General features: G+C 49.8%; 1 pseudogene; it reads right to left on the bottom strand.

The window, feature by feature from the left end:
* Window positions 1-10,808: 10,808 nt before the first annotated feature.
* LOC149334701 (uncharacterized) lies at window positions 10,809-24,462 on the bottom strand (annotated as a pseudogene).
* Window positions 24,463-25,988: the final 1,526 nt, after the last annotated feature.

The raw sequence follows: 25,988 nt of genomic DNA, 5'->3' as shown, positions 1-25,988 counted from the left end.
GTAGCTCCCGCCGTATATGCAGCTAGCAGGCGGTCGCGATGTTCTTTTCGGCACACTCTCTGTTAAAGCCCCATGAGTTGATCGTCAGCGATGCTCCCTTCGATCATGTGCAACACATCATGCGTGGAAGCAGCCTGTGATAGCGGGGACATTCAGGCGCCGAAATACGAGTTGGTTCCTGTGAACCAATTCACTCACAGATTAGATTTCAGGCACAGCTCAGTCTCCTTGTTGCTCTGTACACTGCTCCCGTAGTGTGAAAATCCAGCAGCTCCCTTCGTATATGTAGCTAGCAGTCGGTCGCGATGTTCTTTTCGGCACACCTGGTAAGTCCCGATTAGTTCCCGGAACCAATGCTCCCTTCGATGATGCGCGGCACATCATGAGTGGAAGCAGGCTGTGAAAGCGGGGATATTTCAGCGCCGAAATACGAATTGGTTCCTGCGAAGATTTCAGGAAAGCTCAGGCTCCTTGTTGCACTGTGCACTGCTCCCACAGTGTGAAAATCCAACAGCACCCGTCGTATATGTATCTAGCAGGCGCTCGCGATGTTCTTTTCGGCCCACTCTCTGTTAAGGCCCGATTAGTTGACAGGAAGCGATGCTTCTTTCGATGATTGGCGGCACATCATGCGTGGAAGCAGCCTGTTATAGCTGGGATATTCCAGCGCCGAAATACGAATTCGTTGCTGCGAAGATTTCAGGCACAGCTTAGGCTCCTAATCGCTCGGTGCACTGCTCCTCGAGTGTGAAAATCCAGCAGCTCCCGTCGTATATGTAGCTAGCAGGCGGTCGCGATGTTCTTTTCGGCCCAATCTCTGTTAAGGCCCGATTAGTTGACCGGAAGCGATGCTTCCTTCGATGATTGGCGGCACATCATGCGTGGAAGGAGCCTGTGATAGCGGGGATATTCAGGCGGCGAAATACGAATTGGTTCCTGTGGACCAATTCAGGCACAGCTTAGATTTCAGGCACAGTTCAGGCTCCTTATTGCTCTGTACACTGCTCCCGGAGTGTGACAGTCCAGCAGCTCCCGTCATATATGTAGCTAGCAGGCGGTCGCGATGCTCCCTTCGATCATGCGCAGCACATCATGCGTGGAAGCAGCCTGTGATAGCGGGGACATTCAGGCGCCCAAATACGAATTGGTTCCTGTGAACCAATTCAGGCACAGCTTAGATTTCAGGCACAGCTCAGGCTCCTTGTTGCTCTGTACACTGCTCCCGGAGTGTGAAAATCCAGCAGCTCCCGTCGTATATGTAGCTAGCAGGCGGTCGCGATGTTCTTTTCGGCGCACTCTCTGTTAAAGCCTTATGAGTAGATCGGCAGCGATGCTCCTTCGTTCATATGCAGCACATCATGCGTGGAAGCAGCCTGTGATAGCGGGGACATTCAGGCACCGAAACACGAATTGGTTCCTGTGAACCAATTCAGGCACAGCTTAGATTTCAGGCACAGCTCAGGCTCTTTGTCGCACTCTGCAATGCTCCCAGAGTGTGAAAATCCAGCAGCTCCCTTCGTATATGTAGCTAGCAGTCGGTCGCGATGTTCTTTTCGGCACACCTTCTGGTAAGTCCCGATTAGTTCCCGGAAGCAATGCTCCCTTCGATGATGCGGGGCACATCATGAGTGGAAGCAGGCTGTGAAAGCGGGGATATTCCAGCGCCGAAATACGAATATGTTCCTGCGAAGATTTCAGGCAAAGCTCAGGCTCTTTGTTGCACCGTGCGCTGCTCCCACAGTGTGAAAATCCAACAGCACCCGTCGTATATATAGCTAGCAGGCGGTCGCGTTGTTCTTTTCGGCCCACTCTCTGTTAAGGCCCGATTAGTTGACCGGAAGCGGTGCTTCCTTCGATGATGTGCGGGACATCATGCGTGGAAGCAGCCTGTGATAGCTGGCATATTCCAGCGCCGAAATACGAATTGGTTGCTGCGAAGATTTCGGCACAGCTTAGGCTCCTTGTCGCTCGGTGCGCTGCTCCCCGAGTGTGAAAATCGAGCAACTCCCGTCGTATATGTAGCTAGCAGTCGGTCGTGATGTTCTTTTCGGCGCACTCTCTGTTAAGCCGCGGTTAGTTGACCGGAAGGGATGCGTCCTTCGATGATATGCGGCACATCATGCGTGGAAGCAGCCTGTGATTGCTGGGATATTGCAGCGCCGAAATACGAATTATTTCCTGCGAAGATTTCAGGCACAGCTCAGGCTCCTTGTTGCTCTGTACACTGCTCCCGGAGAATGAAATTCCAGCAGCTCCCGTCGTATATGTAGCTAGCAGGCGGTCGCGATGTTCTTTTCGGCGCACTCTCTTTTAAAGCCTCATGAGTAGATCGGGAGCGATGCTCCCTTCGATCATGCGCAGCACATCACGCGTGGAAGCAGCCTGTGATAGCGCGGACATTCAGGCGCCGAAATACGAATTGGTTCCTGTGAACCAATTCAGGAACAGCTTAGATTTCAGGCACAGCTCAGGCTCCTTGTTTCTCTGTACACCGCTCCCGGAGTATGAAAATCCAGCAGCTCCCGTCGTATATGTAGCTAGCAGGCGGTCGCGATGTTCTATTCGGCGCACTCTCTGCTAAAGCCCCATGAGTAGATCGGGAGCGATGCTCCCTTCGATCATGCGCAGCACATCATGCGTGGAAGCAGCCTGTGATAGCGGGGACATTCAGGCGCCGAAATACGAATTGGTTCCTTTATTTATTTATTTATTCACATTGCCTCACAGGCTCCAAGCATGGAGTATTGTGTGAGGGGGGTTACAGAAATAGGGGTAATAACAGGAGCATGAATGACATGATTATTTAATGCTGATTGACTGTTAGTACTCATTAAACAGTAAGAACATCATTACACAATGCCAACTGACTGTTAGTACTCACCATAAAACAATAAGAACATCATTACACAATGCCAACTGACTGTTAGTACTGACCATCAAACAATAAGAACATTATACAATAGTTATTGACGCGGCAGTAATTAGAAAAAATGGCTATTATTTCGGTCCTAAAAGAAGCTGGATCACGAATATTGACGATGTGTTCCGGAAGACCATTCCAGTGAACAATAGCCTGCGGCAGAGCGGATGAATTGAATGCAACGGTTTTACCTTAAAGGCGTTGGAAGCTGAGATGGTTGTTTAAACGGTGCGTGGTGCGGTGAGGTTGGGCAAGAGGGAGAGTCAAATGATTAGTGCTCTAGACTATCTTGTGAAATAAGTAGACTAGGGCAATTAATCTTCGTGATTGCAAGGCACAAAGAGAGGGCGATAATTTAATGTTTTTGACGCTTGATTGACGGTCATATTTTCTGGAGATGAAACAGGCAGCACGATTTTGGACTGATTCAAGGCAGTTAATTAAATAAGCCTGGTGAGGTGACCAAATGGATGATGCATACTCGAGTTGCGGACGAACAAATGTTTGATAGGCGAGCTTACTGGTAGTAGCAGGAGTTCCATGAAGATTCTGTTTTAGGTATCTTAAGGTCCGGGATGCTTTAGCTGTTATTTTCTGTATATGAGTGGACCAGGAAAAGTTACATGAAAAATGGACACCGAGGTGTTTGTATGAAGACACCTGAGAGACTAAGCTGTTATCGAGCATGTAATTGAACGAAGAGTTAGATTTTTTGCGGCTGAATGTGATTAACTTGCATTTTTCAGTGTTAAGTGACATTTGCCATGATGAACACCAAGCGGTTACATGATCGAGGTCCCTTTGAAGTGCAAGACGATCTGCAGGTGATCGAATTTTGCGGTAAATTATGCAGTCATCTGCGAACAAGCGAATGGTTGATGTAATGTTGGATGGCAGATCATTAATGTAAATCAGGAATAGCAACGGGCCCAGGACGCTTCCTTGAGGAACACCAGATAGAACATCGCTAAACGAAGATGAGTGGCCGTTAACAACTGTGAACTGTTTACGAAAAGACAAGAAATTCCTTAGCCATGACGTAGTTAGTGAATCTAGGTTGAGGGAAGTAATTTTACCTATTAAGCGTGAATGCGCAACGCGGTCGAATGCTTTTGAAAAATCTAAGAATATGCAGTCTGTTTGGAAGTTTTCTTGGGATGGCGTTGCGCACACGAACAAACGTACACAGGAAGAGGCAGAAGACAGAAAGAGCGCAAACTATCAACTAGATTTATTGCTTTCGCAACAGAATATATATGCAGCATACACACGTGCAAAACAGAATAGGGAGACGGAAAGAAAGGACAGGGGGGAAGGGGATATCAAGTCAGGCCTGCATAGGTCAGCGAAAGCTACGGATAAAATTCCTTTCCCTATCATATAAGGTGACCGAGGTATCGCTAATACAATCTCCGCCTTTTTCCCTGATGTGGAAAGCTTCTAAAAGTTCGCGGGCTATTTTGCTTTTGCTCTTGCCCAGAATCTTGATGTAATTGAGCATCGGCTCACAACGAGAGCATGAAATGCAATGGGCAGGCAAGTTCGCCCCGTCTCTTTTTCTTACAGAAAGAGCATGCTCCCCTGCGCGCTCATTTATGCAGCCTCCAGTTTGGCCGACATACACGCGTCCACACTTGAGCGGGATTTGATACACCACGCCCGTGGCACATTTGACATATTGTTCTGCATGTTTTATTGTACATGCGCTCCGTGGGGCTCCTTCCTCGGCGATCCTGGGGCACAACCCAGCAAGCTTTTTTGGAGCGGAAAAAACCACCGGAACACCATGCCTGTTTGCCACTTTTTTTAAATTGTGGGCGACTTTGTGCATGTAAGGAAGCATCGTCGGCTTCGCACTCCGCAAGCGCTCAAGGTCACAGCTATGCTTGCCTTTCTTTGTCTTCTGGAGAAGGTTCTCGGCTACCGCTGTGATGAGCGAGCAGGGGAATCCGGCTGAAAGCAGCCTGGTGATCTGATTATGGAAGCTGGAATGCATTTCATGCTCGCATGATTTGGTTAAGGCTGATTCTAGGCACGAGTTTGCAATTGCTCTTTTCACAATCTTTGAATGTGCAGAATCAAATGGAAGTAGTGCTTTCTGTGCTCGAGGAGCATATTTCCAACAGACATGATGCGAGCCAACCTGCATTTTTATGTCTAAAAACTGCAATGAACCGTTGGTTGGGAGTTCGTGCGTGAAAACCAAGCCTTTGCCATGTTGTCCAAAAAGAGTTAAAACACTGCTAACTGAATCAGTGTAGGTCAGCGTTTTTTGTTTCGAAAAAACAATTAAAAAATCGTCAACATATCTAAAACACTTAAGAACACCGTGGTTAGTAAGCTCTACATTCAAGGAACGGTCAATAGCAGCTAAAAATATTTCGCAGAGGATCGGGGCGACACAGGATCCAATACAAATGCCTTGTCTTTGAATGTAAAAACTGTCTTTAAAAGAGATAAAGGTGGCTTGCAAATAAAATTCCAACAGGGACATGAAGCTATCTACAGAAACCCCAGCTGAGTTTTGGAACCCTATTTCACCAGAACACTCAATGCATTCTTTGACAGCCGCGAACAATTCATTATGAGGCACTGAGTAAAATAAATCTTCCACATCAATGGAAAAGGCGTAGCCAATATTAGCAGTGGAATCCAAGAAACCTACTAATTCACCGGAGTTTTTTGTCGAAAAAGGGCCAACAATCTGTAAAGCACCAAGATGTTTTTGCAGAAACTGGCTAATTAACATCTGCCAAGAACCCTTCTCGCTTACAATAGTCCTAAACGGCACAGAGTCCTTGTGTGTTTTTGCCGTGAAGAAAACTGACAGCGCTTTCTTTTTGCAGTTGATAACCGAGCTTGCAAGCTTATACAAATCTAGATCTTTGCACAGCGCTGAAGCCTTGGTTTTGATCCTAGTGGCACTTGGCTTGACGCGTACGAAGTTCTTAGCGATAGCTTGTGCCGCTTTCTCGTTGAACGTATCTTCTTTTAGGACAACGAATCCTCCATTCTTGTCGGCCTCAAGTAACCGCAGGTTGTTATGCCTGAAGAAGGTAACTACGCTTCTAGCTGGGTCTTTGATATGCCTCGTGGAAGCCGTGGAAACAGTTTTAGTTACAGCCTCTACTCCCTCCAGGAGGCACCTCTCCCGATCCTCTCCGTTGGCCTTGCTTGAAATACGACGATTGAACGCCAACAGGTCGTGAGCTGGAACCGACGGCTCATAACTGTACTTCGGACCCTTGCTAAGAATGCCAGCCACCTCCTCAGGCAGCGCTACATCGTCCAAAACTATAAGGCTTCTTGGACTATCCGCCTTGCACGATGTTCTGGTGCAGGCTATGGCTTGCTGGAGGCACTTAGCCCACCAAAATTCAGTCATCTGAGCAGCGAATCTTCTGGCGGTTCGTAACTTGATTTCCGCCAGCCATCCAGGGTCTAAAGCGTAACAAAGCGATCGCAAAAGGTCTTGAAACCTGCGTACTTGACGCCAAAGTTCAGATCTGATGTACCTGCAAATGCGCTTCAAAAGGCCCACTCTTGGTTTGAGGAGGCCGAACATCGCACTTACATCTTGAGGTATGAAGTCCTTCCGCAAGCAGAAGGCGAGGTACCTGGCGCGGCAAGTTGAGCTGACAATGAGGTCCACGCAGGCGTTGACTTGGATAGGTGAAGGAGAAACATTCAAAAAAGGGCCCTCAGTGCTTGTCAAGTAATGTAGAAGAACTTCTTGCTGGGCGAGTTGGTGCATAGCTTTCTTGGGATAGCGTTGCGCACACGAACAAACGTACACAGGAAGAGGCAGAAGACAGAAAGAGCGCAAACTATCAACTAGATTTATTGCTTTCGCAACAGAATATATATGCAGCATACACACGTGCAAAACAGAATAGGGAGACGGAAAGAAAGGACAGGGGGGAAGGGGATATCAAGTCAGGCCTGCATAGGTCAGCGAAAGCTACGGATAAAATTCCTTTCCCTATCATATAAGGTGACCGAGGTATCGCTAATACAATCTCCGCCTTTTTCCCTGATGTGGAAAGCTTCTAAAAGTTCGCGGGCTATTTTGCTTTTGCTCTTGCCCAGAATCTTGATGTAATTGAGCATCGGCTCACAACGAGAGCATGAAATACAATGGGCAGGCAAGTTCGCCCCGTCTCTTTTTCTTACAGAAAGAGCATGCTCCCCTGCGCGCTCATTTATGCAGCGTCCAGTTTGGCCGACATACACGCGTCCACCATAATTCCAGCTTCCATAATCAGATCACCAGGCTGCTTTCAGCCGGATTCCCCTGCTCGCTCATCACAGCGGTAGCCGAGAACCTTCTCCAGAAGACAAAGAAAGGCAAGCATAGCTGTGACCTTGAGCGCTTGCGGAGTGCGAAGCCGACGGTGCTTCCTTACATGCACAAAGTCGCCCACAATTTAAAAAAAGTGGCAAACAGGCATGGTGTTCCGGTGGTTTTTTCCGCTCCAAAAAAGCTTGCTGGGTTATGCCCCAGGATCGCCGAGGAAGGAGCCCCACGGAGCGCATGTACAATAAAACATGCAGAACAATATGTCAAATGTGCCACGGGCGTGGTGTATCAAATCCCGCTCAAGTGTGGACGCGTGTATGTCGGCCAAACTGGACGCTGCATAAATGAGCGCGCAGGGGAGCATGCTCTTTCTGTAAGAAAAAGAGACGGGGCGAACTTGCCTGCCCATTGCATTTCATGCTCTGGTTGTGAGCCGATGCTCAATTACATCAAGATTCTGGGCAAGAGCAAAAGCAAAATAGCCCGCGAACTTTTAGAAGCTTTCCACATCAGGGAAAAAGGCGGAGATTGTATTAGCGATACCTCGGTCACCTTATATGATAGGGAAAGGAATTTTATCCGTAGCTTTCGCTGACCTATGTAGGCCTGACTTGATATCCCCTTCCCCCCTGTCCTTTCTCTCCCTCTCCCTACTCTGTTTTGCACGTGTGTATGCTGCATATATATTCTGTTGCGAAAGCAATAAATCTAGTTGATAGTTTGCGCTCTTTCTGTCTTCTGCCTCTTCCTGTGTACGTTTGTTCGTGTGCGCAACGCCATCCCAAGAAAGCTATGCACCAACTCGCCCAGCAAGAAGTTCTTCTACATTGTTTGGAAGTTCTCGTCCATGTTGTGTAGGAGCTCGTTAGTAAATTCCAGTAGTTGAGTCTCACAAGAGAAGCCTTTCCTGAACCCGTGCTGGTTAGAAAAAAAGAAATTATTACTACTAGATGCTGCGCCACTGCTGATACGATGATGTGTTCGAGGATCTTACATGGGACAGATGTCAAAGATATGGGGCGATAATTTTGCGCGTTCGTTTTATCACCTGATTTGAAGTTGGGGATAATTTTACCAATTTTCCAATCCCTTGGAATTTCACCAGTTGATAGCGACTGACGAAAGATATGGAAGAGAATATTGCTTGAATGGATCACTGTGCTTTTGAGAATTTTTGTATTAATATCATCAATACCAGCAGAAGTCGAAATTTTGAGATTGTTTATTAATGCTGCAATACCGGAGACACTTATTTCTATGGGACTCATGTACTGGTAATCGGCATCTACTAATGGTGGAGTAGTGGAATGGTCTTCCTGTGTGAACACTGAAGAAAAATAATTATTAAATATAAGTGGGCATTCTTCTTCTATAACTGGAGCACCAGTGTTATCCAACAACGAAACAAGAACCGGAGTGTCAATAGGTGATATCGTTTTCCGAAATTTTTTAGGGTTGTGTGTCATAAGGGATTGAAGGTCATGGGAATAATATTTAAGCTTTGCTTTGCGGATGGCACTACAATATGTTTTTCGGCGGTTTTGTGTTTCTTCCATGAAGCCGGTGTGCCAAGGCGTTTGGCAGCTTTGATAGGTCGCTTTTTCTTGTTTTTTAATGCATGTAACATCCTGTTGAACCATGGTTTAGACGCGTTCGTGCGGAGGGTGAGCAGTGGCATATGACGGTGTACTAATTCCAGTAAACTATTTTTGAACAAAACCCAGTTATCGTTGGCCGAACGCTGAGAAAAAGTCGGAAGATATGTGTCACAAAAGGATTGTAACCCGATATTAATGGCATTGTAGTCAGCGCGGTTATAATCAAAAATACGTTTATGTGTTTGTGCATGTGCGCATGAAGGCATGGAAATCGTGAAATTAAGCAGTTCGTGATCACTGAAGCTATCAGAATAAGAGATAGGGCTTATATTGTCTGGGACTGACGAGAAGACGAGGTCAAGCTTATTGTTTCCTCGGGTAGGTTTTTCGACTAATTGGACCAAAGAGAAATCGAGAGTTAGTTGAACAAAACTAGTGCTATCACGTGTTCTCGAACTTAAGCTCGGCCAGTCAATTTCGGGAAAGTTGAAGTCACCTAGTAGACAAATACTTGCTTTTGGAAATTTAGCTTTTGCTTCAGTTAGGTTATCATGTAGATCGGAGACGAATGATTGCGGACTATCTGGTGGTCTGTAACAAACTCCAAGAAGATGCTTGGAAGATGGCGATGTGATGCAAACCCACAAAATTTCTAATTTACTAGGAATATCAACGGGAAAAGAAGTTATATGCTTTTTAGCAGCAATCAACACCCCTCCTCCCCTTCTGCCGCTCCTATCGTTTCTGTAGATAGTGACTGTCCATATCAGGCAAGACTTCATCGTTCCTAATATCTTTATGGAGCCACGTTTTGGTTAGTGTTAAAATGTCGCATTCACAATTGTCAAGGTATGAACAACGTTCGATGCGCTTAGGAAGAATGCTGCGTATGTTAGTGAAAAGTAAGGAGAGCTGCGATTGCGCGGTGTTATTGCGGTAAGATGTTCGTTCTTTCCTGATGACACGTGTAGCCGAGCAACACCTTACCTATGCGGAAGATAGTTTTACGGTGTCAGTAGTGGCGTCGTACACGTAAACACTATCGTTTATTCTCAGCTTATCGACATTTAGCTTGTACGGAACTTTTTGTGGTTTGGCAAATTCGATCAACTTCTTTCTAGCCAGTCGTGTCTGAAAGGAAAAATCTTCGCGCACAGCGTAGTTAGTTCCTTTCAGCTTGATGCCGTTCCCAATGATCTGTTGTTTGTCCTTAAACAATGCATTTTACCATCACTGGCCTGCACTTTTCCGGGTCGTATTTACCAATGCGGTGTGCCCGTTCTATTTGCGATGAATCTACTGTAATGTCCAATTGATTCTTGCACAGGTCAATCACTTTCGTGTCAGCACTTGGCCATGTCTCAGATATGTCATCGGAAAGGCCGAAAAAAAGCAAGTTGCAGCGTCTCAGCCTGTTTTCCGCGCCATTACAACGAGATTCAATAATTCAGAGCTGGTCAGAGATGACGCTGGAAACTGCACCAGGAGAATCAGCCGAAGACGTAGCGGGATTGTTTTTTAGATCTGAAACGTCCACTTCAACACTGCGAAGTCTAGAAGACAACTGCTTAAGTTCAATGTCTACTGACGCTTGCCACTGCTTCAACTCTCTCAAATCACTTCGAATTCCATCTTGGCCGGATTCGATCCTTTGTACAGTCTCCAGCACAGTAGCCAGGATGTCATTAGAATCAGGTCCGGGGTTTGTTTCCACATCCCCGGAAAGAATTAAGAGTAAACTACTTAAGCAATGTTGCACAGCTTCCTCGCATGCTTCTAGGGCAAATAACCACTCTCTGGGGCACGACATCAGAAACAAGCAGCGATTCTTGCTTCTTAGGCAAGTGCAATGATCAAGATAACTCACCTGGAACAGTGTGAAAGCTAAGAGCTCCATTGCCAATACGGCGTCGTGCCCCAGAGGGGCGTTCACGGGCAGCAGCTTATATTCCGTGTGGCCGGCGCTGATAGTGGTATCGCTGGTGATGAACTACCGCGGTTGCCAGCCGAAGAACAGGTTTCCTTCCAGATGGATCTGTAGGCAAGGCTGTTGCGTCCAATCCGCGGGTTGCATCGCGTTCTCAACGGGGCAGGTGAAGCCCACGTCCGATGCCAAACCAGGTAGCGATGTGCCAAGGAGTAGGGCAGCCTGGAATAGTGTGAAAGATAAGCGCTCCATTGCCAATACGGCGTGTGAACCAATTCAGGCACAGCTTAGATTTCAGGCACAGCTCAGGCTCCTTGTTGCTCTGTACACCGCTCCCGGAGTATGAAAATCCGCAAGCTCCCGTCGTATATGTAGCTAGCAGGCGGTCGCGATGTTCTATTCGGCGCACTCTCTGTTAAAGCCCCATGAGTAGGTCGGCAGCGATGCTCCCTTCGATCATGTGCAGCACATCATGCGTGGAAGCAGCTTGTGATAGCGGGGACATTCACGCGCCGAAATAGGAATTGGTACCTGTGAACCAATTCAGGCAAAGCTTAGATTTCAGGCCAGCTCAGGCTCCTTGTTGCTCTGTACACTGCTCCTGGAGTGTGAAAATCCAGGAGCTCCCGTCGTATATGTAGCTAGCAGGCGCTCGCGATGTTCTTTTCGGCGCACTCTCTGTTAAAGCCCCATGAGTTGATCGCCAGCGATGCTCCCTTCGATCATGTGCAGCACATCATGCGTGGAAGCAGCCTTTGATAGCGGGGACATTCAGGCGCCGAAATACGAATTGGTTCCTGTGACCCAATTAAGGCACAGCTTAGATTTCAGGCACAGCTCAGGGTCCTTGTTGCTCTGTACACTGCTCCCGAAGTGTGAAGATCCAGCAGCTCCCGTCGTATATGTAGCTAGCAGGCGGTCGCGATGTTCTTTTCGGCGCACTCTCTGTTAAAGCCCCATGAGCAGATTGGGAGTGATGCTCCCTTCGATCATGCGCAGCACATCATGCGTGGAAGCAGCCTGTGATAGCGGGGACATTCAGGCGCCGAAATACGAATTGGTTCCTGTGAACCAATTCAGGCACAGCTTAGAATTCATGCACAGCTCAGGTTCCTTGTTTCTCTGTACACTGCTCCCGGAGTATGAAAATCCAGCAGCTCCCGTCGTACATGTAGCTAACAGGCGGTCGCGATGTTCTATTCGGCGCACTCTCTGCTAAAGCCCCATGAGTAGATCGGCAGCGATGCTCCCTTCGATCATGTGCAGCACATCATGCGTGGAAGCAGCCTGTGATAGCGGGGACATTCAGGCGCCGAAATACTAATTGGTTCCTGTGAACCAATTCAGGCAAAGCTTACATTTCAGGCACAGCTCAGGCTCCTTGTTGCTCTGTACACTGCTCCCGGAGTGTGAAAATCCAGCAGCTCCCGTCGTATATGTAGCTAGCAGGTGGTCGCGATGCTCCCTTCGATCATGCGCAGCACATCATGCGTGGAAGCAGCCTGTGATAGCGGGGACATTCAGGCGCCGAAATACGAATTGGTTCCTGTGAACCAATTCAGGCACAGCTTAGATTTCAGGCACAGCTCAGGCTCCTTGTTGCTCTGTACACTGCTCCCGGAGTGTGAAAATTCAGCAGCTCCCGTCGTATATGTAGCTAGCAGGCGGTCGCGATGTTCTTTTCGGCGCACTCTCTGTTAAAGCCCCATGATCAGATCGGCAGCGATGCTCCCTTCGATCATGCACAGCACATCGTGCGTGGAAGCAGCCTGTGATAGCGGCGATATTCGGGCGCCGAAATACGAATTGGTTCCTGCGAAGATTTCAGGCACAGCTCAGGCTCCTTGTCGCTCTGTGCACTGCTCCCCGAGTGTGAAAATCCAGCACCTCCCGTAGTATATGTATCTAGAAGGCGGTCGCGATGTTATTTTAGGCGCACTCTCTGTTAAGGCCGAATTAGTTGTCATGCAGCGATGCTCCCATCGATGATGTGCGGCACATCATGCGTGGGGGCAGCCTGTGAAAGCGGTGATATTCCAGCGCCGAAATACGAATTGGTTCCTGCGAAGATTATAGGCACAACTTAGCCTCCTTGTCGCTCTGTTCACTGCTGCCGGACTGTGAAAATCGTGCAGCTCCCGTCGTATATGTATCTAGAAGGCGGTCGCGATGTTCTTTTCGGCGCACTCTCTGTTAAGGCCCGATTAGTTGGTCGGCAGCGACGGTCCCATGGAAGATGTGCGGCACATCATGCGTGGAAGCAGCCTGTGATAGCGGGGATATTCCAGCGCCGAAATACGAATTAGTTCCTGCGAAGACTTCAGGCGCAGCATAGGCTCCTTGTGACTCTGTGCACTGCTCCCGGAGTGTGAAAATCCAGCAGCTCCCGTAGTATATGTTGCTTGCAGGCGGTCGCGATGTTCTCTTCGGCACACTCCCTGTTAACGCCCAATGAGTTGATCGGCAGCGATTCTCCCTTCGATGATGCGCGGGACATCATGCTTGGAAGCCGAACTCCACCGCTTAGCGCGATAGTCGGGTGGTTTCATGAAGCGCCGACCTTGCTGACACCCACCCCTTAAGAGCTAATCTCTTTTTAATGGCTAACGGTTGTCAGCCCCTTGGTCCCCGTTTCGCGCGGGCCACGACAGGGTCCCAAGCGCTCGACGCGCTTTCATCCTTGTCAACCCCTCCCGACTTCAGACGGACACGGTAGGGGGAAATTAGCTACTGGCGCCGTAGGCGTCTAGCTTAACGGCTGGGCAAGTTGATTTGACATCCTGAACATGCAGCGCTGGCAGACGAGGGACGAAGGAGAGACGACACACACAGGGCGCTGAACTAAGAACTGTAATTTTGAAGCAGGGCGGTCCGCACGTTGGGGTGGTGTAAAACGTGCGGATCGCCCTGCTTCGAAATTAAAGTTGTTAGTTGAGCGCCCTGTGTGTGTCGTCTCTCTTTCGTCCGTGTGCGAGCGTGTGCGAGTGCTGTATGTTCAGGATTTTGAAAATGGCTTGCAGCACACGCCACATGGTCTGCAGGTTTTGCTCTTCTGCCACTTCCTCAGATGGATACGTATTGGACTTGTGTCGTCTGCGTTTAGGAAACCTCCATGTTTTCCGATAGTCTTTTTTATAATTCAGTTTGGCTTCAGACATGCCTGCACATTTTCCTACGTGGAACTCATTGTAGCATATGCTGCAAGACACGCCATTTTGATCTTCTACCATTGACAGACACTCCATAACTCATCATCAGGCATTGGAGCACAATTGGCAGCAGCAGCGGTCAGGCGGTTGTGTATCAATAGGCATGCAAGTAAAACTAAAACCGTGAGCACCAGCCCTGGATTGCGCAGGAAAAATGTATGGGACTGACGTCGTCGCGACCACCGCTGCCGCCAATGTGTCCCGAGATGCCACAGCGCCGCTTTTATGCGAAGCATATTGCTAGAGCTATGCCCCACACCGTCACCGCGGCTGTACGCGTCCAACCACGTGACACGATGACGTCATGACAGATGAGAAACAGGTCCCCCACCTCGCGCCGTCGCTCGGAGCTGTACGGGACCAACCACGTGACACGATGACGTCACGACAGATCGCCGTCACGCGCTGGGAGAGGGAGAACGATGCCATCGCACAGACGCCGGAATGTCCTCGAGCGGCATTCCCGCGCATTTCGAACGCGCGTTCACACTCGGTGTAGATGAAACGCTAGCTCCACCGGGCAGGCGTACGCGGCTTCCGTGGCAATCCAGGCGCTCACCCAACGCGCGTCTCGGGGTTAGTCGGCGTTCCGCTGTAGCCATGCCGTTGTCTTCCCCCACGACGAAGGCTTCTAGTGGTTGTATTAAAATGACCAAGTATTACACCAAGGAAAGCCATGTATTACCAAGCCTAGCCATCAATATGCTTCGCATCAGACAAGGCTTAACCTTAGCTGAGCCTCAGCCATTTTTATACCTTGTTTGTCGAAGGTAACACCGCATAACGGGTCAGCGGTTTCTATCCATGGTGAACAAGATGGGGGCGTGGCGACGGGCGCGTACACCAGCTCTTGTTCGTCGTAGAAGATGTTGCAGCTTTTGTGGGCCGAAATTTGCTTGTCACGGGCACGCACACCGCCTCCCCGCAGATGGTGATGTAGCCTTCGTCGGCGGAACCCTGTGATAGCAGAGGAAATGTGTATGGGACTGGTGTCGCCGTGATCACCAGCGCCAAACCGAGCAACTGGAGGAGCAAGTGGCGGCCCTCCCGAATCAAATCATGTCAGCAGTCCGCGAGTCCTTCCAGGACATGTTCAAGGCAGCTTTAACGCAAGCACTTCCCGATCTTATGGCCCAGGTCACTGACTCGGTCCTTAAAGCCGTGCAGCCCTGGGTCAGCACCCAAATTCAGAACGCCACTAGCTCCGATTCCCCTCACCTCAAACGTAAGACAGCCTCCCGCCAGGCAGCGAAGGAACACGGTTCAGGCTCTGCAGCTGTTGGGTCGGTGCGGCCTCTCGCTGGGGTTGCGCTGGCTCCCGGCCAGAGCTAGACCGCTCCCCCGTAAATAAATAGAACAACATGGCTAGTACATCTAATAGGAAAGATAAAAACCTTGAAAAATTCCAAATCATTCAATGGAACTGCAGGGGTTTCAGGGCTTGGAAAAAACGGTCACACCTCCAGCTCTACCTACAGTCCCTAGGTGACATGCCGGCACTCGTTGCCCTGCAGGAGCCCGGCATAGACGCTAAATTATCAGGCTACAGCACCTTTCAGGGGGGCCCCTCTACGTGCATCCTGGTGAATAAGGCTTACACCGGGGTTCAGGTCGACTTAGACTTGAGTACCGAGCAAGAATATACAATGGTCCGGGTACTGCCTCTCAGACGCCGCGACCCGTCAATACATATCCTCAACATATACTGCCCTCCGCATAAGCCGCGCGTAACTTTTAATGAAATCTTCCTTCGCGCGATAAAAATGGCAGCCAAAGAACCTCTAGTGATCGTTGGAGACTTCAATGCTCCCAGCCTTCATTGGGGCTACCACTTCGAACAGGCAAGAGGACGTAAGCTGGCGGAGCTCATCTCCACCCCCAGCCTCACGTTGCTCACGGACCCGGCGTATCCCACCCGAGTGGGGAATTCGGTAACCCGCGACACGTGTCCAGACCTTTCTCTCGTCAAAAATGCTAGAGCGGCTGCTTGGGAGAACTTGGGAGATTCTCTAGGCAGCGATCACCTCCTTCTCCGGATTACACTCATGGCGAAGGCAGCGCGCAAAAAATGGGGTCAGGCCAAGCTGACCGATTGGCACAAATTCCAAAATCACACTATCCCTCCCGTACTATTTTCCGGCGGCTACGCGGAGTGGGCTAACCACATATACAACATTCAGAAACAACACGTCACAACACTACAAACCACCGAAGAGATCCCCGCAGTGGACACCCACCTCCTGCATTTGTGGGAGGCGCGCCGGAGCTTAACTAAACGGTGGAAAAAAGCAGAAAACTAATCGCAAATTACGCGACCGCATAGTCAAACTCACAGAGCAAGCTGCAGCGTATGCTGCCGAACTCTCAGATTCAAATTGTATAGCACGCTGCGACGCCGCAGCTCATCAGATGAGCTCGAAGGGGACGTGGCGTCTCTTTCGCAGTCTAATCGACCCCTCTCAAACGAGAGGGGAGACGCAAAAGCAGCTCCGGCGGGCTCTGCAAGGGTATCAAGGTACGACGGCGCAACTTGCGGACACTCTGTGCGACAGATATCTTTGTCGTACGGAGGACCCGCCTGGGCCTGAGTACATGTACTCTGGCAGGCCTAATGAAACACTTGATGCCCCTTTTGAGTTGCACGACCTTAAGGCGGCCTTAGCAAAAATGCGCCGGGGTACGGCTCCGGGACGGGATCACATAACAGTGAACCTGTTGGCGAACCTACCGGACTCAGCCTACCTCCATTTATTAGAATACATCAACCAGATCTGGGACGGGCGTCCACTCCCTCCCGAGTGGAAAACGTCACTTGTGACGTTTATCCCTAAAACAGGTAAGGCCGTGAATACGGACAACCTGAGGCCCATATCACTGACCTCATGTGCGGGCAAGCTTATGGAGACGATGGTTCGGGATCGCCTCTCTCCATACCTGGAGAGTAAGGGCTTCTTTGCAGTTACCATGTTCGGGTTTCGCCCCCACATGTCTGCACAGGATGTCCTTCTCCAGCTGCACAGGGATGTAATACGACCCACAACTATGCAACACAATGACAAAGCCATCCTCGCCCTTGATCTGAAAGGAGCTTTCGACAATGTTAAACACGGAAGCATCCTGGCCAACTTGAGTTCTACCGGTTGTGGGGCTAGGGCCTACGCGTATGTAAGAGATTTCTTGACTAATCGCCAGGCCTTTCTTCGGATTGAGGGCGAGGAATACGGCCCTTACATGATGGGAACACGGGGTACCCCTCAGGGAGCGGTGTTATCACCGCTCCTGTTCAACATAGCTATGATGCACCTCCCAAGCCAACTGGCCCGGGTGGAAGGCATTCAACACGCGTTGTATGCAGATGACATTACAATTTGGACCACTGAGGGGAGCCTTGGGGACATGGAGGCCCGCCTTCAGCAGGCCGCTTCCATAGTCGATGCGTATGCCATTGACTGTGGGCTCCAATGTGCTCCAGCGAAATCAGAGCTTTTGCATGTCAGAGCGAACCCAAAGGATAGGACAGCAATTCACATCTCTCTGTCAGGAGGTCCTATTAGAGAGGTGGAGGAGCTCCGTATTCTGGGCCTTTTCATTCACCACAGACTCAGACCGGACTCCACCATTCTGAAACTCAAGAGAGTAGGCGAACAGGTAGGGCGCATGATCCGCCGCGTTTCCAACAAGCGGGGCGGTCTGCGGGGCAGGGACGCGCTTCGGCTCGTCTATGCCTTCGTGACTAGCCGGATCCTCTACGCCGTGCCATATCTCCGCACTACTAAGCAAGACGAGGCGCGAATAGACGCCGTCATCCGCAAGGCAACTAAGCGAGCCCTGGATCTCCCGGTGGCTACCTCTAATGCCAAACTCAAGGCATTGGGGGTGCTAAACTCCTACCAGGAGCTGCGGGAGGCCCACCTCGTGAACCAATACACGCGGCTCATGCAGACGGCCCCTGGGCGCCGCCTGCTAAACCGCTTACACATCCAACACGACTGCACTCCAGAGGAGGCGGAGCGTATCCCAGTACTGTGGCGCCATATGCTCTGGGTCTCCCCGCTCCCCCGTAACATGGACACCGACATGCACGTAAACAGGCGACAAGCGCGGGCTCAGGCTCTTGAGAGACAACACGGCTCCCGACCCGGTGTATATTATGTAGACGTAGCAGGCCCATCGCCCACGGGATTTTACACGGCCGCTGTCGTTCACCAGGAAATGCATGTTGATGGACTCTCTTTTCGAGCCCCGAATTCAATGCGAGCCGAGGAAGTAGCGATAGCGCTTGCTGCCGCCCACGCCAATTCGAGAATCATCATTACGGACTCCCGAAAAGCATGTGATCATTACTTGGCAGGGGAGATCTCCCCCTTAGCTGCTTGCATTCTAAGACGGACTGCCACTGATCCAACACCCAAAAGAATCATTTGGGCTCCTGGCCACCAGGGCTTACGAGGTAATGAGGCCGCTGACGCGGCTGCCCGAGCGCTTACTCACCGGGCTCCTCATCCCAGCTCTTCTGGCTCGGAGACTAACCAGCCGCTGCTGAGATTCAAGGAAATTATAACGCATTATAGCGACATCCACCGCCTTTTCCCGGCCCCTGCAAAGGGGCTGAGTAAGACGGAGGAGCGAACTTTAAGGCGCCTGAAGACAGGTACTCTACTCTGTCCTGCAATCTTAAAGCATTACGATCCTAACACGGATGGGCGATGCCCACACTGTGGGGAGACCTGTGATATCTTCCACATGGTGTGGGCATGTACTCAAAATCCCCACCTCCCCCCTTCCCCTACCCCTTCCAGAGAGGCATGGAAGACTGCCCTTCTCAACTGCTCCTCGCTTGAGTCCCAAAGGGCTCTGGTGAAACGGGCTAGAGACGGGGCATTGTCATGCGGTGTCCCGGACTAGGGACGCCGACCATGTAGCGTGGCCACTCTGTGGCTCCCAAACTCTATTTCAGAAATTAAAAGTTTTCACCACCACCACCGTGATCACCGCTGCCGCCAAACAGAATATTATGTCCATTTTAGCGAACACCTACTCTGAAAAGTGCGTACAGGTTAGGAGTAACGATGATGTTTTATTAGAATATTCCCAAAGCATCGTAGTAGAAGTTGAATGTAGGCCTAATTGGCTTCGATGTATTTTATGTCCGTTCCCTGTGTTTTCTCACGAGCGCTTAACAACACGCAAAGTTGTAAGGCTGGCCGCTCAAGATGTAACACCGTTTTGCGCATCCTCTTCACTGCGCTGCCTTCGTGCGAGTTTTCTTGGCAGGCGTGTACGCAGCAACACTGGTGTTCAGCTCAGGCCCGTCACTGGCGCTTCCCGTGCGTGCCCAGTGGTGCGAGACGCTGCCCGCCAATGCGGCGACTAGCAGACCGCCGCCCGCTAGAGCGGCCAGCAGGGCGGCCAATGGTCCCGCGGTCTCCCGGACGACTGCCCTGGCGGCGGCCGGCACCTCTTGCGGCGGCGCCTCGATGCCCAGCCGGCGCAGCAGCTCCAGCACCCACTCCTGGCAGTTGTTGTCGGTCAGGTGGTAGCGGCCGCAGTCGCACATCTCCCGCAGCGCAGCCGACACGGACGCCGGAGAGACGCGGTGCCTGCCGAGCGGAACCTGCGCCCCCACGGGCTGGTGAGAGAGCACGCATTCCCGCCGACTGCAGAAACTATACCCTAAACACTCTTAGGGAAAAGACGAGTATTAAAAGAAAGAAATGCGGCCAAGGTATCCTATTGTGATGCAGAGGAAGGTTTGCTGGCGGTAAGTTTGTTCCATTGATTAATGGCGCGAAAGAGCAGCGCATGACAAAGTACGTTAGCACGAATGAAGAGAGGTTGTTGTAAGTTACAGCTGTCCTCGAAGAGCGAGAACCATTCATATGCGCGGCCGCGAACGACAGCCTTACAAAATGACGTCCGTGTAAACATCTAAGGAGTCTGCGTTTTTCCAGTAGCATAAACTGAGCGAATGTTTTAATGCTGCAATGCTTGATGTTCACGAAAAGTTCCTTCTCATCCGCCGGATCTCTTTGTTCGTTTGGTTTCATGGGTTTCTGGGGGTTTAACGTACCAAAGCCACTCAGGCTATGAGAGACGCCGTAGTGAATGGAGCACAGACCTTTGGGCTAGTTGGTTCATAGCAGACACGTACAAGCGCTAAAAAACACGGACAGAGAAGAGACTTGTGGTCTATGACATTCCTCTATCGTGTGGCTCTAGGTACATCGGTCAAACTGGCCGATGTCTGAACGAAAGATTACTGGAACACAGGAGGAAGGTAGGCAATTATAGAGACGGTGATCTTTCTGAACATTGTCGTGATTGTGCTGTGAAGAATAAGAAACCATGTAAACCTGTCTTCAGCGCATGCAAGATTGTGGCCAAACATAGTTGTCAGGATGTGAGAGAGATAATAGAGGCAGATTTGATTAGAAAAGCCGGTCCATCCTGCGTCAGCGCACCATCTGTCACACTGACTAAAAAGGAAATAATGTTTTTGGGAGCAGCCACGTGATGTCGGCAGGGCTATCAGTTTGACGTCATGCAGCAAGGTGTATAAAATTGTCCTTGTGTATCAATAAACCTTCAGTTGAAAGTAAGCGCTCGTGTTGTCCAAGTCTCTTCTCTGTCCGTGTTTTTTAGCGCTTGTACGTGTCTGTAGTGAATCGCTCAGGAATTTTCGACAAACTGAGGTTCTGTAACGTGCGCTTACAAAACACAGTACACTGCCCTCTAGAATTTCTCCTGAATCGAAATTCGGCCGCCGCAATCGGGAGCGAGCGCGGATCTGGTTAGAACGGAGCCAAAATAAGCGCCATGTGTGTAGTGGCAAATTCTCGCAAGCGGGGACCGCCACCACGGTCGCTGAAGGCGGGGCATTCGCGGCTCGGCGTATACGGCGAGCAGCAATTACGGAGCACAAGGAGCAGGCGGAGCGAAGAGTAAAACATTCAACGCATAATATAATTGTTTCCTAAATTTTGTATGCGTGAGTTTAACTGCCTCCACTAACCTCTACTGTGCTGGTACTGTGGTGACCACCCCACGCTTTTGCACGAAAGTATGGCAGTGCCTTCTGTGCCGAATTTACAACCACCCTTAACCATACCCCAATACTTTCGCAGGAAGGGATGACTGTTCACGAGGTTGTTAAGGCCAAATAGGTGGCCCAAACTCTGGGCACACTCTGCTATAGGCACTGCAACCGAGAGGTTGTGGCAGCGAAGCTACACGGTGTGTCCTTGCTGTCATCATCATCATCAGCCTGTCTTCGCCCACTGCAGATCAAAGGCCTCTCCCATGTCTCTCCAATTATTCCTTTCCTTCGCCAGTTGGGGTCACCGTATTCCCGCAAATTTCTTGATCTCATCCGCCCACCTTACTTACTGCCGCCCCCTGCTACGCGTGCCTTCCCTTGGAATCCACTTCGTTACCCTTAGGGACCAGTGGTTATGTTGCCTTCGCATTACATGCCTTGCTGAAGCCGATTTTTAAGGCGAAATACATTAATGCCTCATCGTTGTCGACAGAAGGCTGTCAGCGGTAGCTTGTCAGCAGAGGTGTCACGCCTTTGGGTTGGTCGAAATGGTTATGACGCCAGAGAGCGTGGATTTGGAGTAGTGAGGTTACCCACGATAATAAAAATAATAAAAATAAATATAAAGAAGTAAAAATAAATAAATAAAGCAACCTCAAAATAAACAAAAACACAAAATAAAAATAAAACAGAGTTGAAAATAAAATACAAAAATCTAAACAAAAAACATTTACAAAAAGAACAAAACAAAACATTAAGAAATCAGTGTCAAACAGTGCGCCAGGACTGACTGAATGCCGCAGAGCCACCACGGCTGCCACATGCAGACAGAAGAGAATTGAAAGATATGATACGAAGAGAGAAAGAAAAGACGCGCGTCCCAGTAACCGCGACCGCCGAAGCAAACAGCCCACAAAAATAAAAAAATAAAGAATTACAAAAATAAAAGAAAAAGTAAAAAATGAAACAAAAACTAAATAACTAAACAATTAAAAATAAAAACAAAACAAAAATTGAGAAATTAAGAAATTAATGCCAAACAGTGCGCCAGGACTGACTGACTGACAAAGAAGGATGAAAAGGCAAACTGCATGGGGCTGCCGACTGGCTGCAATTGAGCCCCCACGGCTGCCATGTGCAGACAGAAGAGAATTGAAAGATATGATACGAAGAGAGAACGAAAAGACGCGCGTCGCAGTAACCGCGTGCGCCGAAACGAACAAAAAATAAAAAATAAAAGAAAAACTTTAACAACAGAAGATATAACTAAATAAACAATTAAAAATAACAAAACACAAAAATTAAGAAATCAGTGCCAAGCAGTGCGCCAGGACTAACTGACTAACCTACAAAGAAGGATGAAAAGGGAAACTGCACGGGCCTGCCGTCTGGCTGCAGCTGCGCCATCATGTAACGCTTTGGCCTTGCAGAGGCAAAGTACCCCCTGAATTTTTTTCCTCAGTGATTTAGACTAGGACGTCATTAATCCGCGTTTGTTCCCTCAATTACTGTGCCGTTTCCGGACTTTTAACGCTACACGCATGATTTTTATTTCCAAAGCTCTCTCTCTTTTCTGATCATCCCCGCCGAGAAAAGCAACGCTACTTCGTTGTAGCCTCAGTGCGGAGCTTACGTGTTCCCTCTTCCCTAGAGTTTTTATATTGTGATTTCTTGCATTGTAATTCAAGCAACTTTTGTAATGGTGTAATGTTGTAGTTTCTTTGAGTTTCTTCTCTCCCACATCGTTTGAGGTGCTAAAGATGAGACGTTTTCATGGCAGGAGATGGTGCGTCCCTAAAAACGACTATACCTAGAAACCTAGGGCTTGCTGCACAGGGCTTCCTGGTATTTACCGCTCCCTGTTTGGGGGGCTTCCTGGCCCTAGACTCAAGACATTTCCGCCGATTCTGCTCAAAGCCGCCGGGCCAGCCCACAGAGCCCCCGCGAAAGCTCAAAGGAAACCAACGCGTCGTGGCTGGGCTTTGCACCGCGAAGGGGATCCTGCAGTGCGAAAAAAGTTAGGATTTTTCAAGTTTTCTTCTGTTCATTTGGTAGTTTCGCACGAGCCCTGCTCGGACCTCTCCCGACTTGTTGTCCCCTCGGAACGAGCATCGTGACGAGCGGCCTGCTCACAAGGCCACGGAGAAAACATAGCAAACTCTCTAGGGAATTGTGACCGCTGGCGATTTTGCTGGACGCGGCAGGGCAGCCTTAACGCCTCCATTCGGCTGGGGAACTCGACAGTCGGAGTTCTCACATCCGCTGAAGCTTACCGTAGAAGCCCGCAAAGAGTGGCCTGCGAAGAATTTTTAGGTCTGCTTTTTCGTTGGCTGGCATTATTTATTTTTGCAGTCACACGCCCGTGTCAGAAGAAGTAACAACGCTAAAAACACGCGAAATGGCTGAAAAAGAGACTGCACAAGCGTCACAGCATGCCCCCTATTAATATATGGTCGTCCGTCAGGCGCGATCGGGTTCAAATGCCTGCCGCACGCTTCTGCAGTGGATTGTTCACAATGAGTGGTGGTCGATGCAGCTGTGTTCGGGTCTGTCCGCGAGGCTTCGAAGGCGTTTGAACGATGAGCTGTGCTTCGAAGCAACATGCACAAAAATGCAAGGACAAGACGGCGCAGCTCGCATTTTCTACCGTTTATTTAACGCCACCTTCTCTGTTCATATGTGGCCTTCCTCTCACGGCCGTTGCCCAGAATGTTCCGAGTCACACAGAGCGCGGCCGGCAGCCTCAGTGCTTCTGAACCCGATTATCGATAAGTACGCGTGTAACTGCTGCTCCCGAATTGCTTAGTTTTCACGCTGAACCCAATAAGAGAATGCATGCTTTATGAGAGCGCGAAGAACCGAACCATGTTTAGGCGGCTGGAGAGGACACAGCGCCTTGTCAGCTGCGCCAACAAAAGTGCCGAGAGGGTTTTCTCCTTTCACCGTAAGCGAGGAGGGCAACTTCGACCGGATCAGTGGCGCTGACCGCATGAGGGGATTCCCTTGCTTGCTTTTGTAGCTTGCAGTATGCAAGTGAAAAGAATAAGGGAAGAAATATGCCCAGAGGTGCACTGATGGCCACACTGAGACCATAGAACACACCTTCAACAAAGGCTTTACTTCTGAGGGTGCAGCGCCGGACTCTTTGGACACCTAATCCTGCCGAGTCCAGTGGGGTAAAAACGTGTACCTTGGGAACGTCCATGAGGGCCAGCTGTTCCGTGGTCCTCCACGCCACGGTCCCGACAAGGTCCCCGCTGCTGGCTTCCTGGTTGGCGTCGCAGTACAGCGCCCTGCCATCGGGGTACACGAACACGGCCGCCCAGTGCCTGTACCAGGCAGTTTGCGAGGTCGAGGATGAGCGGCCCAGCAGCCGGAGCACCGGTTGCACCGCGCCCAGGACTCCGTCCCGCACAAGGGGACAGTAGAGGAACACCTCGCACTCGCGTGCAGTCGACGAATAGGCGGACATGGCTCCACACGCTCCTCGTGAGGTGCCTCCGGTGCTTTAGCAACTGTCTGCTACAGGAGCATGCTCCGGTCACTGCGATTTGCCACGCACTCTGTCAAGTTCAGCAAAGTGTTTTGGTGGGTTCCCCACACAGTCCTACAAGGGTTTCCTATCGAAGACTCTGAAGAAGTGCTAACAGCTGCTTTGCATATATAAAAATGGCATCCCTTCACGAATTTCTCTCCGCTTTCACGCGTCACGAAGTGTGTTTAAGTTCCGCAATTTTTTTTTAATACTTAAGCCGCTTCGCGCAATCGGACTGAAAATGCCTGAAATGCACGTCATCTTACAGACAACCCCAACCGCTCATAGCAACACGGTTGCAGCCGCGGCTGTTGCTGCTGCGGTTGGTACAGCAGCGAAGCAAAAGATAGCCATAAAGATGCTTACCACTTAGGCGGCACAACCCCGCTAGAATACTCCATGCAGTGCATTCAGTATAGTACGGTCAGTGAATAAGAATACTAGCAAGCAGCGAAATTTTGAACGCATCATGCTCACACCGGGTCATCTTCTTCTTTGGGGCCTTTCACGTTGCGTTGGAGAATGGAAGACTACTTTGGGAAAATTCTTGATAATCTAATTCGTCATGGTATGAATATGACTGGCCGCATGAAGAAAGTTCATTTCGTGTCTGCACAGGAAAAATGTCGCTTATTCCACTTGAGCCCAACTTCTATCTTCTAATTTCCCTTTTCACCTTGCCACGAGGTGACGCACCAAATCTGGCTCTTCACTAGTCGAAGTGCACTCGGTGTGACTGCACGCAGTGATCTAATGAACGTACCTGTCGCCGGATCGTATAACAAATGAGAAAAGGGGAGCCACAAACTCAAACAAGCACAAGAGACGAGGTAACATACGAATACAGCGCTGACTATCAACTGAAGGTTTATTTCGGTGCTGCTAAGTATAAATAGAAAAATGACACCGGTATCAGAAGTCTCACAACGCGCAAAAAGAAAGAAAAATGCCGCCACCGTTTGGAAGACCGCTAAGTATAAATAGATAAATGACCCCGGTATCAGGCCCAGACGAAGACGAGTCCCCTTGTCGAAACGTTTGCTCAAGCAACCTGAGGTTTTCCCCTCCCTTGTTCATTTTGTGATCGCCAAGGATCATCTACCATAGCCTCTCTCCACCATGGATCCCGGTATCAGAAGTCTCACAACGCGCAAAAAGAAAAAAATGCCGCCACTGTCTGGAAGAGGTTAAAGTAACGGGCGTTATCTCTTCAGTAGCGCAATCTAGTAGCGTCCATGTGATGTATTGCCATGTGATGAGGCTACTTTTTCATACCTAACGGCGAGGGGGTGCCTTCACCTTGAGGTCGCATATTTTTTACCACTTTTGCCCGAAAAATTTTTCCGTGGATCTGAGTGGGGTGTCGTTGACAACCAGGCTTTGAAAAGTGCACATTTAAGTTAATTCCCATAGCATGAGAGAGTACTGATGGGGATTTGCTTGCTGCCATACGGGAGAAAATA

Source organism: Amblyomma mixtum, chromosome 8, assembly GCF_055824585.1.
Source record: "Amblyomma mixtum isolate Tamu chromosome 8, ASM5582458v1, whole genome shotgun sequence".
NCBI lineage: Eukaryota > Metazoa > Arthropoda > Arachnida > Ixodida > Ixodidae > Amblyomma > Amblyomma mixtum.
The sequence above is the reverse complement of the archived record's forward strand: the minus strand, read 5'-3'. Positions and strand labels throughout refer to the sequence as shown.